The 12,046-nt window shown below is 49.9% G+C and overlaps 1 long non-coding RNA gene and 1 pseudogene across 1 annotated transcript; one reads left to right on the forward strand and one right to left on the reverse strand.

The window, feature by feature from the left end:
- Positions 1–633: 633 nt before the first annotated feature.
- LOC118622533 lies at positions 634–2,396 on the forward strand. Its single transcript, XR_004958081.1, has 3 exons — positions 634–733; positions 840–919; positions 2,274–2,396. It is a non-coding gene; the product is annotated as an uncharacterized LOC118622533 (long non-coding RNA).
- Positions 2,397–9,936: 7,540 nt separating this feature from the next.
- Positions 9,937–10,547, reverse strand: LOC118622532 (annotated as a pseudogene).
- Between the last annotated feature and the right edge of the window lie 1,499 nt (positions 10,548–12,046).

Raw genomic sequence — 12,046 nt, forward strand, 5'->3', positions numbered from 1 at the left:
AATGAACAAAATGAGGAAATAATGTTTATTTTCTAAAGCTGCACATAGCATTCGTGGCCAAATGTGGGCATTTCTGTTTTACCAAGCACTGGCCACAGGTTTTGTCATTGTTTTTCCTGGGGGTGTTTCTCTTGTTCTTTTCATTCGCTACTTTACTAAGCACGAAAGAAAACAAGACTCAATATTCAAGATACACACTTGTGGCTGGAAATTCAATTCTAGTTTGCTGGACCAGAGAATTAAATGCTTAATATGGATCTTCAAAGGAAGTTAAATTTGCAAACTGCAGTTACACGAAATTAGCAATCAAAAATCCCATTGTCCTACATAGGAGAGTCTGGCCACGTCCCTCCCACGGCTTGCTGCGGACGTCACAGTTAGACAGTCTGCTTCCCTCTCGTCCTGCTGGAGAGCCAGCTCTTAGGCTCTTTGACAGTCAAGTGCTGTTAGTGGCTGAGAGCAAGTAATACTGTGCGCACGTGGAGGCCTTCTCGTGAACACCTCCTGATGTATTCCCGTGGTATTCTCACGGAAAGTAAAGGTCAGAAAACAAGTCTCAGACTAACCTTGTAAATTTCCAGGTTGGCTTCACTGATTAGAATTTCCCTAACATTACTGAGCTCTCACATCGTGGTGTGTATGATACACTCACGACCAGAAGAGCCTTCTGGCCATCCCATCAGGAGTTTTTGCTTTACGTGGAAAGAGGACAGTGGACACCACGCACAAACCAGTATGTCAAATAATTAGTTTTGATTTTTCCATGAATTCTGATGAAAGGAAATGTATCTGGGGAAAGGGTCATCCTGTTTATGCAGGACTTTTTTTTTTTAACCTAGGAAAGAGACATCAAAGTGTGGAGGGCATTCTCTTGAAGGGATCGATATGCCCCAGCCAAGGTCTAGTGACCCTTTTTAAGGTAAATAGGTGAAAGGGTGATGGTGTAATGTGGGTCTTTGTAGCTCTGGCTGCTGGAAAACCTAAGTGAAGGCCAAGGATTCCTGGTCATAGAGAGACACCTGTCATTTCAAACCCTTCCATAGTGCTGAGAGAACAAGTTTGGCATTTATCTGCTCTGAGCAGAATGCACATTCGTGGGACTCAAACCTCAGGTGAGAGGTGGCCTTGACCTGTGGGGAAGGAAGAACGGTCAGGGTGAGAGAAGTCTGACTCCACACTGCTGTCCGATCAAGCCGAAGCCGGGGTTGAAGTGGGACTGCTGCGCCCAGCTGGTGTGGCTCACTGGTTGAGCATTGACCCATGCACCAAGAGGTCGCTGGTTCAAATCCCAGTCAGGGCACGTGCCCAGATTCTGGGCCAAATCCCTCGTGGGGGCATGCAGGAGGCGGCCAATCAATGTTTCTCTCTCTCCTCTCTTCCTCTTTCTCTACAAATCAATAAAGAAAAAAAGAAGAAGAAGAACAAGGCTGTTGCTTGTTCTGCCTTCTGCAGGAGAGAGTGTCAGTTAACCAGTATCTGCTGAGCATTTGACTTCGAGCTGACATTATGTGAGCTGGCTAAGTGTGTGCTCTTTGGCTCATAAATATAATGACCATTCTGGGAAGATGTTTGCTACATGTGTGGCACTGTATTTCTCTAAGACTTATTCTCTGATAGGTCTATGCAGGGCTGCATTGATTCCAGAATGGTTCCCTTTCACATAAGTAATGACTAGGTGTGCTTAGTTATGTATAGAATTTTTTTTTATCTTCACCCAAGGTCATTTTTTTTTTTTTTGCATTTTATCTTGAGATAGAGCGGGAGGGAGAGAGAGAGAAACATCGATGTGAGAGAGACATATTGAGTGATTGCCACCCACACGACCCCAACCGAGGCCGGGAACAAACTGCAACTGAGGTACGTGCCCTTAGTGGGAATCGAACCTGGGACTCTCTGGTCCACGAGCTGACGCTCTAACCGCTGATCCAAACCTGCCAGAGCTATACAGAATTTTTTTCATATTCTTACTGCATGGCACCATGTACAGCAGAGTCTGTTTAAGAGGAGGCATATTCAGATATAAATCAGCACCTCCGCAGAGCCTGGGCACTGGGTACGCTGTGTGCCCTCCTTAACAAAACCCAGTCATTTTTAAAATAGGCGATTGTATAAGAAGTATTTGGAATGATTGGATTCTACTGTGGAATGACTAACATGATTTGCTAAAAAGTTTACCTAAGGAAATTATATATCTATAGAGACATATTTTGTTATTAGTTTTACATATACAGTGTTATCAGGAAAACTGCAAGTGAAGATATTTTTTCTAGCAGAACAAGAAACCTGGAGGCCAGAAGCTGCGGTTCAGCTGCCCACAATGCCAGCAAGAATACTCGTCTTTTTGTCTCGGTCCTGCCCTTAGCATGCGAGTCTTCTGTCATAATTCTATGCCACAGCTGCAGGTACATGCTTGTAAACGGCAGGAGGATGGGGCGGGGCAGTGCCAATGACCTCCGCGCCTGGGCCTTTTGTTATAGGCAGTTAGACAGCCCTGAGCAGAGCAAGGACGATGCACCAGCTGCAGGAGGTCACCTGGGTGCCTAGCAAGGAGCAAACTGGGAAAACAAGGACCTTGCCTTCGGGGTAACCGTTCCTCCCCCAGCATATTGCGGGCCATACGTTTGGATCCCTGATCTTTCATATCACTGGTCGTGTGGTTTACACCCCCTGACATTTTCCTCCCTAAAGATAACATCTAGGCCTCAGTTGTATCTCAGCTCCAGGTACAGAAAAGCAGCAAAACCAGACAAGTGACACCATGGCTGCCTCAGGACCAGCTGCACTGACTAAAGACCCCCTGCCCTGGTGCAGACCAATCAGGAGACCAGGACCCTGAAGGAGCACAGCTGGAAAGCTGATGAATATTCTATTGGGACCCTCCCCTGAGACCTCCCCTAAGATCCCACCTGCAAGGGAGAGTTAAATACCATCAACTCAAAGGACCCAGCATGTGCTCCCTCTCCAGGGGCACATATGTGCCATTCACTTCCCCTTCTTCCTTCTAAGGGGCCCCACAGAGACTCACATCCAGGGGACAGTGGGCAGTGGCAGCTCTTCTCTGACTTCCCAGGGAGCCAAAGCAGCCCAGCCCAGGTCTCCTGTTGCTTCTAGGTTCCTCTTTGTTTCACTGTCTTGAGTGTGTTTTGCTGTGGCCAATAAATTCTTGCTTGCTTTTCTACACTTTGTCTCTTGATTGAAATCTTTCCTTTCATTGTCTCACCGGTAACACTTTTTTAAAAATATGTTTTTATTGATTTTAGAGAGAGAGACAGAAACATCAATGTGAGAGAGAAACATCCATCAGCTGCCTCCTGCACGCCCCCTACTGGGGATCGAGCTGGCAACCCCGGCACGTGCCCTGACCGGTCATCGAACCAGAGCCTTTCAGTCCATGGGAGGACGCTCAGCCACTGAGCCACACCGGCCAGGGCCACACTTTTTATTTTGGCTGGTAATACTTTTATATATAAGCAAAAGCTTCCTCAGACACTCTCCTGACCCTCCAGGAGTTCCATTTTGTCTCACTGGCCAGAACTTGTCACTTGGCCACAGGGAGCTGCAGAAGGACAGGGAAAGAAGCATTTCGCTTTTCCAGCTTCTGCAGGGGAGGCTGGCAAAGCAGAGGGGGACGCGGAGGTTCTGCCCTAGCGACATCGTCAGAGCAGCCCTGCCAGCCCTCGTCAGGGAAGCCAGGAGCACCCCAGATCCTTTCGGTGGCTTCCCTCGGTGGCACTCACATGCACATTAGATTCTTCCTGGTTTCAAAGCATAGACACCTCCTCGGGTTACTTCCAGGAGTGGGAAAGTGGTCTCAGCTACAGGACCAGGCCTTATAAGATGGTCCGGATGAGGTCATCACCCCATTACTTCTCAGCAGCAGCTCTGATGACATCATCACACAAAACCTGGGAGGCAAGGCTTCAGAATCAGCAATTATGAACCCCTGCTTTGGGGCCCCACCATGATGGTGACGCAGGTATTTGGCCTTGGAAGCCACTGCTCCTGCCCTCACCAGCAGCCTTTCTCCTGTGTCTGGTAAGGAACAGCCCGGAGAGCTTCTGCAGGACAGTCTGCACGGTCCACTGGGCTGCCTGTGGGGTGGACCCTGGCTCAAGGCCCCTCCAGGCCTGTGTCCAGCTCAGCAATGGCTCCCTTGGTCCATGATGGGTCGTGTACTACTGGTCAACTCAGGTGGGGGCCGTGGGGATGTAGGCTCCCAGAGGAGGCAATGAAACAATGGCTGCTCCTGGGTCCCCAGTTCGAGACCGTCTGCTGAGCCATGTCAAACTGGCCATTTAAAATTAGACTGGCCCTGGCCAGTTTGGCTCAGCAGTTAGAGCCTTGGCCCTCAGACCAAAGGGTTCCAGGTTCGATTCCCAGTCAAGGGCACGTACCTCAGTTGCAGTTCAGTGTCCAGCCCTGGTTGGGGTCATGCAGGAGGCAGCCAATTGATGTGTCTCTCTCACATCGATGTCTCTCTCTCTCTCTCTCTCTCTCTCTCCCCCTTCCATCCTCTTTCTATTTTATCTAAAAACCAGTGGAAAAATATCCTAGGGTGAGGACAAAAAAAGTTTTTTAAAATAAAAAAATAATGAATAAAAATCAATGGAAAAATATCCCCAGGTGGGGATTACAGTTGTTTTACTACTTATAAAGAGTTATCTGCCTTTCTCTCTTTTTAAAAATTTTATCTTTATTGTTGAAAGTATTATAGATGTTCCTCTTTTTTTTCCTTATTGACCCCCTCCTCCCTATTCCTGCCCCCTGCCTTGCCTTTCTATCTTCATTTGCTGAGAATTAAAGACCTAAAAAGATTTTCTGCTTTGATTATCTAGAGTGCCAGAAAGCTAGAACAAACGAAACAACAAAAATAACTCTACATTTTCATTGCTCTGCTAGTATGTGTTCCTATATGTTGTCAACGTAAGAAACATTTAAACCTAGAGAGTTTTCTGTGAGTTTATTTGAGTCAAACTGTCTATGATTGCCAGGAAGCAAAACCTCAACGGACTGAGGTGCCTCAGAGAAACGGCAGTTTTGCACCTTATTTTATACGTTACAATCAAAAGAGAAGATGCAAGTAGGTTACATGAAATCACTGGTGATAGATTAGGGAGCGGGGAGAAAGCAAAGAGGGGAAACCGCTGGGCTTGGGTGAAAAGTAAAATGATAGACACACACATCTTTTACTTAGGTGGGTGCAGGATAGTTAACAGTCAACAATTGACATGATAACAATAACAATGAGAGGGTTTATGGTCTCACCCCTGGTGCACTGGTTGTGCCCTGAGAAGTCTGGAGAAAGGGGAGTTACCCTGACATTCCAAAGAAATGTTATTGTAGATGCAAAAGACAATAGGCTTAGTTAAGGTAAAGTTTAATTTTTGTCATGGAAGATTCTAGCCTAGGACATGACTACCTGCCATAAACTGCTTTTGTTGCAGGAGAAATCAGGGGGCCAGATTTCCTCAACACTTATGAGAGTGAGGTTCTTGGGGTACCGCTGAAATGAGCATGTTCAGAAGCCCCCACAGGAGAAGGAAGTGTGGTAAAAGACTTTTAGCATAGAGTTATGTTCCTTGGGTTGTAAAGTCCCAACTCCCTTCACCCAGTCCTGGAAGACATGCAGCTGGGGCTCAGCAAAGCTAGAAGCAGGGCCAGTGTCCACAGGTCCGTGGTGGAGTCCAGTGGAGCATCAGGCATCAGGCTAGATTCAGTCCATCAGTCCACTGTGTGGGTCCATGGCCGTGAGCCATGGTGAGCGCAGGACGTGGGAGCCCCGAGAGCCAGGAGTCCGGCGGAACATCTTTCTTTGTTCAGAAGACGAAATATTCAGACCTCACGCGCTTGCAGTGGCCATGCCTCTTCTGGCCACTGACTTGTTCCCAGGTGTGCCTGACAGGTGAGCACCTTCCCAGCCATCCGCACCTTGTTGGGCGTGCGTCTAAACTGCCTCTCTCCAGCCCCTCCCCATCAGTCTGCGGGGAATAGACCTGGAGAGTGTGAACTGCAGCTTCCTGGCAAAGCTGTATGAACGGCATGCTTATATTATTTAGTCTTCCCTTGCTCCTTTCCGGATAAACTATAACCAGGTTATTAAAACAATATCACTTTTAGTTCAAAAGTCTTCATTTCAGACCATCCTTGTTGTGTTAGGTCTCTGAGTTTGCAAGGCTGCCACACAGGCCTCCCCTGAGCTTGTTGGCTTTAGCATGTGGCCCCTTTTTGTCCACAATGTTTTTTCCCCTATTTTTAAAAAATTGAAATTCACATATTCAGTGGTATTTAGCATATTTACAATGTTGTATGATCATCAACTCCTTGCAGACCGAACAGATTGGCTTCTGCATAAGCATTCACGAGGGCTGGGGATGATTTTTCCCACGCGTCGACGCCGCCTGCAGACTCACTCAGGAGCTGTGGCTTTATGGACCTGAACTTCCTTAGAGACCTCACATAACAAAACGGTATCCCCCTGACCAAGTTCCGGGACAACTCTCCCAGTTCTCAGAAACCTCCGCTCTCCCGATGTTCTCTCGTCTCCCAGCTGCAGAAGTTCACTGAGAAGCCGTTTGTTTGCTGAAGATTTATTGTTTAACCATGTTATGATGGCTTAGCGGTTACATTCACACAAAAACAACAAATGATGACCAAACCGAGGTGGGTGCAAGGCCGTGAGTGGCTCTGGTCTGATGGGAGACAGAATCTCTGACCACCCCTGCCGCCAGAGGAACTTCCCAGGTTAAGGCCTCAGGATGAGTATCAGAGGGCCAGTCACTCTTCGACCTGAACGACAACTTTCCTTCACCCTTCCTGGGCACTGTCACAGAGCCGGCTCACCGGTCCTCACAGTCTCGTGGGCACAGGCGGGTACTGTCATCTCATCAGACTCGAAGAACCTTGCCTGCAGCCCAGCAGTGGCTGCTTCTCTCTTTACTACTCACCTGCTCTAATGCTACAGATTAAAAAAGAGGGCCATTTAGGACCCTCAAACTACAGAATAGCTCAAAAGGAGTGTGATTTGATTTGACTTTTATAGCCAGTATCTTTCAAACTAAGGGCCTAGAACAGTTTGAACAACAAAAAAAAAAAAATAGAAAAGAACGGAATGATAAATATCAGAGTACATTGCAGTCATAGTAAGTATTCTTTCCCGAAATGTTTGCCTCAGTAGGGGTGTGTGTGTACTGGGTCAAGATGCAAAATAATATGTTTCTTAATGTGGGTTACAGTTTAACAACTTTGAAAGCCATGGGCAGAAATGGCCACGGTCCTGTCAGAACTGCTTACATTTGAACACTGCCAGCCTCAGGCCTTGCCTGTTGCCCTGACCCCTTCCAATATTACCAGGATGACAATGCCATGGGTGTGTTCAGCGTCCTCGTGCTAGTCATATGCGCTCTTTATCAGAGGCAAAACCTGAGTGTGACAGTCTGTGCCTAAGGCAATTGCCGAGAACTGGGAATATGGCCTTCCAGGTTGTGCAACTTCCTGTTGTTGTTGATCCATACCTGAGGATATTTCTCCATTGATTTTTAGAGAGATGGAGGGAGGGAGAGAGAGTGAGTGAGAGAGAAACATGGATGTGACATCAATCTATTGCCTCCCACAGGACTCCAACTGGGTTTGGGGATCAAATCTGCAACCCAGGTATGTGTCCTTGACCAGAATCGAACCGCAGCCCTTTGGTCCACTGGCCAACGCTCTATCCGCTGGGGCAAACCGGCCAGAGCGGGTTGTACAACATCTTACCTTTCTGACAGTAAAAGCAGTGTCAGCCCTGGCTTTGCTGTCCCCAGTTACTTTGTGAACAAACTTGAACGTTCTAGGCCATTTCTACAGCCACAGGCCAGGGCACGGACCCCCCTCACACACCTACGAAGCCAGCGGCTGCCGAGCCTCGCAGCATTAGGGGCGGGGCCCAGATCACTTACAGTTCCCCAAGTCCGTTTTCCTGGAAAAAGCCATCCTGTCTGTTGGAGATTGCAATTTGCCGTTTTATTTTTAAAGTGCATTTTATTGTGTGTAAATGGTACCTAAAACATACCTCAATTTTAACAAAGCAGAAATAAAATGAATAAACAAGACAACCAAGGTGAAGTATGAACAAAGGATGCAGAGAACAGGTCCTGCAGTTACAGAGTTGAACTGAGCTTCCTGCCAGCCAAAGCTGAAAGGGACACATGACCACTACCCGACTCTTGTTGCAGAGCCTTATGTCTGAAAACAACTTCTTTGATGAGGGGCGGGATCCTTGGGGACAGCACGGCAGTGTGCACAGGAACACATTTCCTGAGACCCTCCCCAACTGTGTATCTCAGTATTAGCCCGGCTGAGCGATGCTGCAGCAGGAGTGGAGTGGGCAGGCAATGATGGTCAAATGAGCAGCTTGGAGGGTCGCATGAGACGAGGAGAAAGGGCTCAGGAAACCATGAAGCGCAGTGCAAGTGTCAGGTCAGCTGTTCTCACACTGAGCTGGGTGCATGCGAGCTGGAGAGGCCTGGATGCTGAGACCCCGGCAAGGGGTCCGGAGCTGACTTCCTGGTGCGACTGATCCAGCTACACCAAGAGGGGCTCTGGCCTCAGCCCTCTCCCCGTCCAATTCATAAGCAAATGGCTCAGCTACAGGGGGGCACTAACTGCGAAATAACAGCCGAGAGCATTCCCGGGCACATCCGCTGGGCTCCATGTAGCAGAGGCACTAACTGGACCCCTGCACCCATTTTCTCCATCTGTTAGTAATAGAACCCCTGAGTTTTGACTGGGCACATGACTAACCAAATAAGAGGCTCTATGTCCCAGTGTCCCTTTCAATAGTGTGGCCGCCAATAGTGGTTTGGGCAACCCAGGTCATATCCTTTTAAAAAGAAACTGCTGCCCTGGCCAGTTTGGCTCAGCGATCAGAGAGTTGACCCTTAGACCGAAGGGTTGTGGCTACGATTCCTGTCAAGGGCACACACCTGGGTTGGAGGTTCCATCCCCGCCCTGGGAGAGGTTGTGCGGGAGGCAATTAATCGACGTGTGTCTCTCACATTGCTGTCTCCCCCCCCAACTCTAACTAAAAATCAATGAAAAAATGTCCTCGGGTGAGGGTTAACAACAACACAACAACAACAACAACAAGCCTGCTTTGTTCTCCCTTTTCCCCGTGGAGTGTGTTCATGGAGCTGATGGGTCTGCTTTGACCTTGCAGGCAAGGACAACAAGCCAGCGGTGGCTGAATAAGATAAGAAGAAACCAAGTTCCTGATGACCTTTGTAGAGTTAAACCTGCCCTGGACCATCTGACTACCGCTGTACTATTCGGAGAGAACACTGAACTTCTACTAGGTTCTCTGTTACAGCAGCTCAGCCTGTGGCTGAACATACTTTACAACAGAATGGAAAGTCGTGAGGGGGGGACAGGCTTCCAAGGACTCAGGCAACACCTCACAAAAGTCAACGCACAATTCACCTCGGCAAACAGTCAGAAAATGACATCCATACAAGTTGGCCTCCTCCTGCTGCAGGCGAGGCGTGGCCGCATCCTCTGAGCGGAAGAGCCTTTGTTACAGCCCAGCCCGAGCACAAAATGCGGCTGCCCACCGTGGTGGAGGCCAAGTCCGCAACAGCTGCAGACACAGACTACTTCCCTCCGACACCAGGCAGGGACACCCCTGTCCTACCTTTGCCCTGCAGCAGGAAAGCTCCAGAATTCTCCACTCTTCATAATCACTGTTCTTGAGGACAGGCCAAGTCCAGGGGGGTGAAACAGCCGTCAGGGGACTGTGTGTGAGGGCCAGGGGAGGGGAGTCCTGAGCCCCAGAACAAAAGCCACAGCTGGGAACTGGAGAGGGAGCGAAGCCATGTCTGCCCTGGGACCCAGGGACCTGAGGGTATAGCACCTGCTCCTCCTGTGGAGACCCCTCTGAGAGCTCAGCCAGGCAGCTGCCAGTCGCTAACGAATCCCAGCCACCGGCACCTGCTGCTGCTGCGAATCTTGTTGAAGAGTTCCATGTACTGGACCACGGTGTCTGCTGGGCCACAGACCGTGTCGTGTCTGTTGCCATCACTGTGGGAGCCCCTGGAGTGTGGCTACCTAGAAAACTCTGTAGGAATTCGAGCAGCAGGCTCCAGCAGTCACTAGCCACCACACAGGGGCCATACTCCACCTCCACGGAGAGGCCTCAGGCTCTGGGTCCCATCGTGACTGTGCCCACCTTCACTAGGAAGTCACAGTACTGTAACGGGTACCCCGGGGCTCCATCCTGCTGGCCTTGGCACTCTGGAAGAAGTGCTCGAGCTTCACCGTGAGCACATCCCAGTTAGTGCCAGCAATAAGGCAAGGGCCGTGCTCAAAGAGGGTGAGGCAGCTCAAAGCGCGCTCTGAACTGTGCATCACACACATCAGCTTCCCGGTCTGACCATGGCCTAGGGTAGAGGCAGCGTGTGGCAGGTCTCACAGGCCACACAGAATGTTTCTTGCTTCTCTGCCCCGAGCATCTCCAGTTTCCGAGTGAGGAGCTCCATGGTTTGCTGGACACTCTTGCCCTCAGCCACAGGCATCAGAGACACACTGGCCAGTGTGGCTCAGTGGCTGAGCGTCGACCCATGCACCAAGAGGTCGCCAGTTTGGTTCCCAGTCAGGGCACATGCCCAGGTGTGGGCCCAATCTCTAGTGGGGGGTATGCAGGAGGCGGCCAATCAATGTTCTCTCTCATAATGTTTCTATCTCTCTCTCCCTCTCTTTTTCTGTCTTTCAAGTCACTCCCGTGATGGCAGACCAGCTGAAACGTAGAATTCTCTGGCCGCAACGTTAAATGCAATTTGCCTTTTTCTTTTCATCTTTACCTGAGGACATTTTTTGCATTTATCTTCAGACAGAGCGAGATGGAGAGAGGGGTGAAGAGAGAGAGAGAAACATTGATGTGAGAGAGACACATCAACTGGTTGCCACCCACATGACTCCAACCAGAACTGGGGACAAACTGCAACTGAGGTACGTGTCCTTAGCGGGAACCGAACCTAGGACTCTCTGGTCCACAGGCTCTAACTGCTGAGCCTAACTGGCCAGGGCTGCAATTTGCCTTTTTAAAAAAATCTTCACTTGAGGATATTTTTTCATTGATTTTTTTAGAGAGCGAGAGGGACAGTGACATGAGAGAGACATGCTAATTGATTGCCTCCCAAATGATTCTGACTGGGCTGGGGATGGAACCTGCAACTGAGGTACATGCCCTTGACTGGAAATCAAACCCAAGACCCTACAGTCTGCTGGCCGAAGCTCTAACCATGAAGCAAAACCAGTCATGTTGTGGCAGAAATTCGGTCAGTGGAAGAGATAGACTGCACGCACTCAGAGTCTGGCCGCTGGTGGGACTCTTCCGGCTAGGATGTGAGCCCCAGGCCCCCTGCAGAGTTAGGGGTACCTCCCTCCAGGGGCTGGATGTGGAGTTTGTTCCCCCGATACTGCAGCACCCCTAACAGGGCTCCTCGGCCCAGTGCAGAGATGCCACCAACTCTGGATCTTTGTTGATGGTGCCAGTGAGGTAGGTGCCGGCTCCGCCCCACCCAGCAGCTCAGGCGCCTGGCCCGGGTCCTGCACTGCCAGCCCCTCCACCCACACGCCTGGGTCGTGCTCCGTCTCTAGAAGCAGAGTCTCCCCAAAGGCAGGCAAACGGAACCACAGCCTAGCAGGGATGTCCAAACCAGGCAGGACGCTGCCGCTGAGTTTCTCGGGCAACACGATCTCTCCTCCTGGAGGGTTCTGGCCAGCCTGCCGCAACCAGGTCAATTGGCTTTGAAAGGTAAGCTGCTGGTCCCTGCTGAGGCCCAAAGTCCCGGGTTAGGACTCACAGGACGTCCGGGAGTCCTAAGGCTGGTACCTCCATGAGCTTCGTAAATGCTTCTCGATGGGAGCCCCAGACAAGGGGCGCCTATTCGTCCTTTCGGGGCCTCATACAAGGGTTTTGCCAGCTCTGAAAATCTGGGGATCCATATTCCACAGACCCCTGCTGCTCCCAGGAGTTCTCAGTCTGTTGACAGGAAGGGGGAATAGCACAGACTGC

Source organism: Molossus molossus, unplaced genomic scaffold, assembly GCF_014108415.1.
Source record: "Molossus molossus isolate mMolMol1 unplaced genomic scaffold, mMolMol1.p scaffold_m16_p_9, whole genome shotgun sequence".
NCBI lineage: Eukaryota > Metazoa > Chordata > Mammalia > Chiroptera > Molossidae > Molossus > Molossus molossus.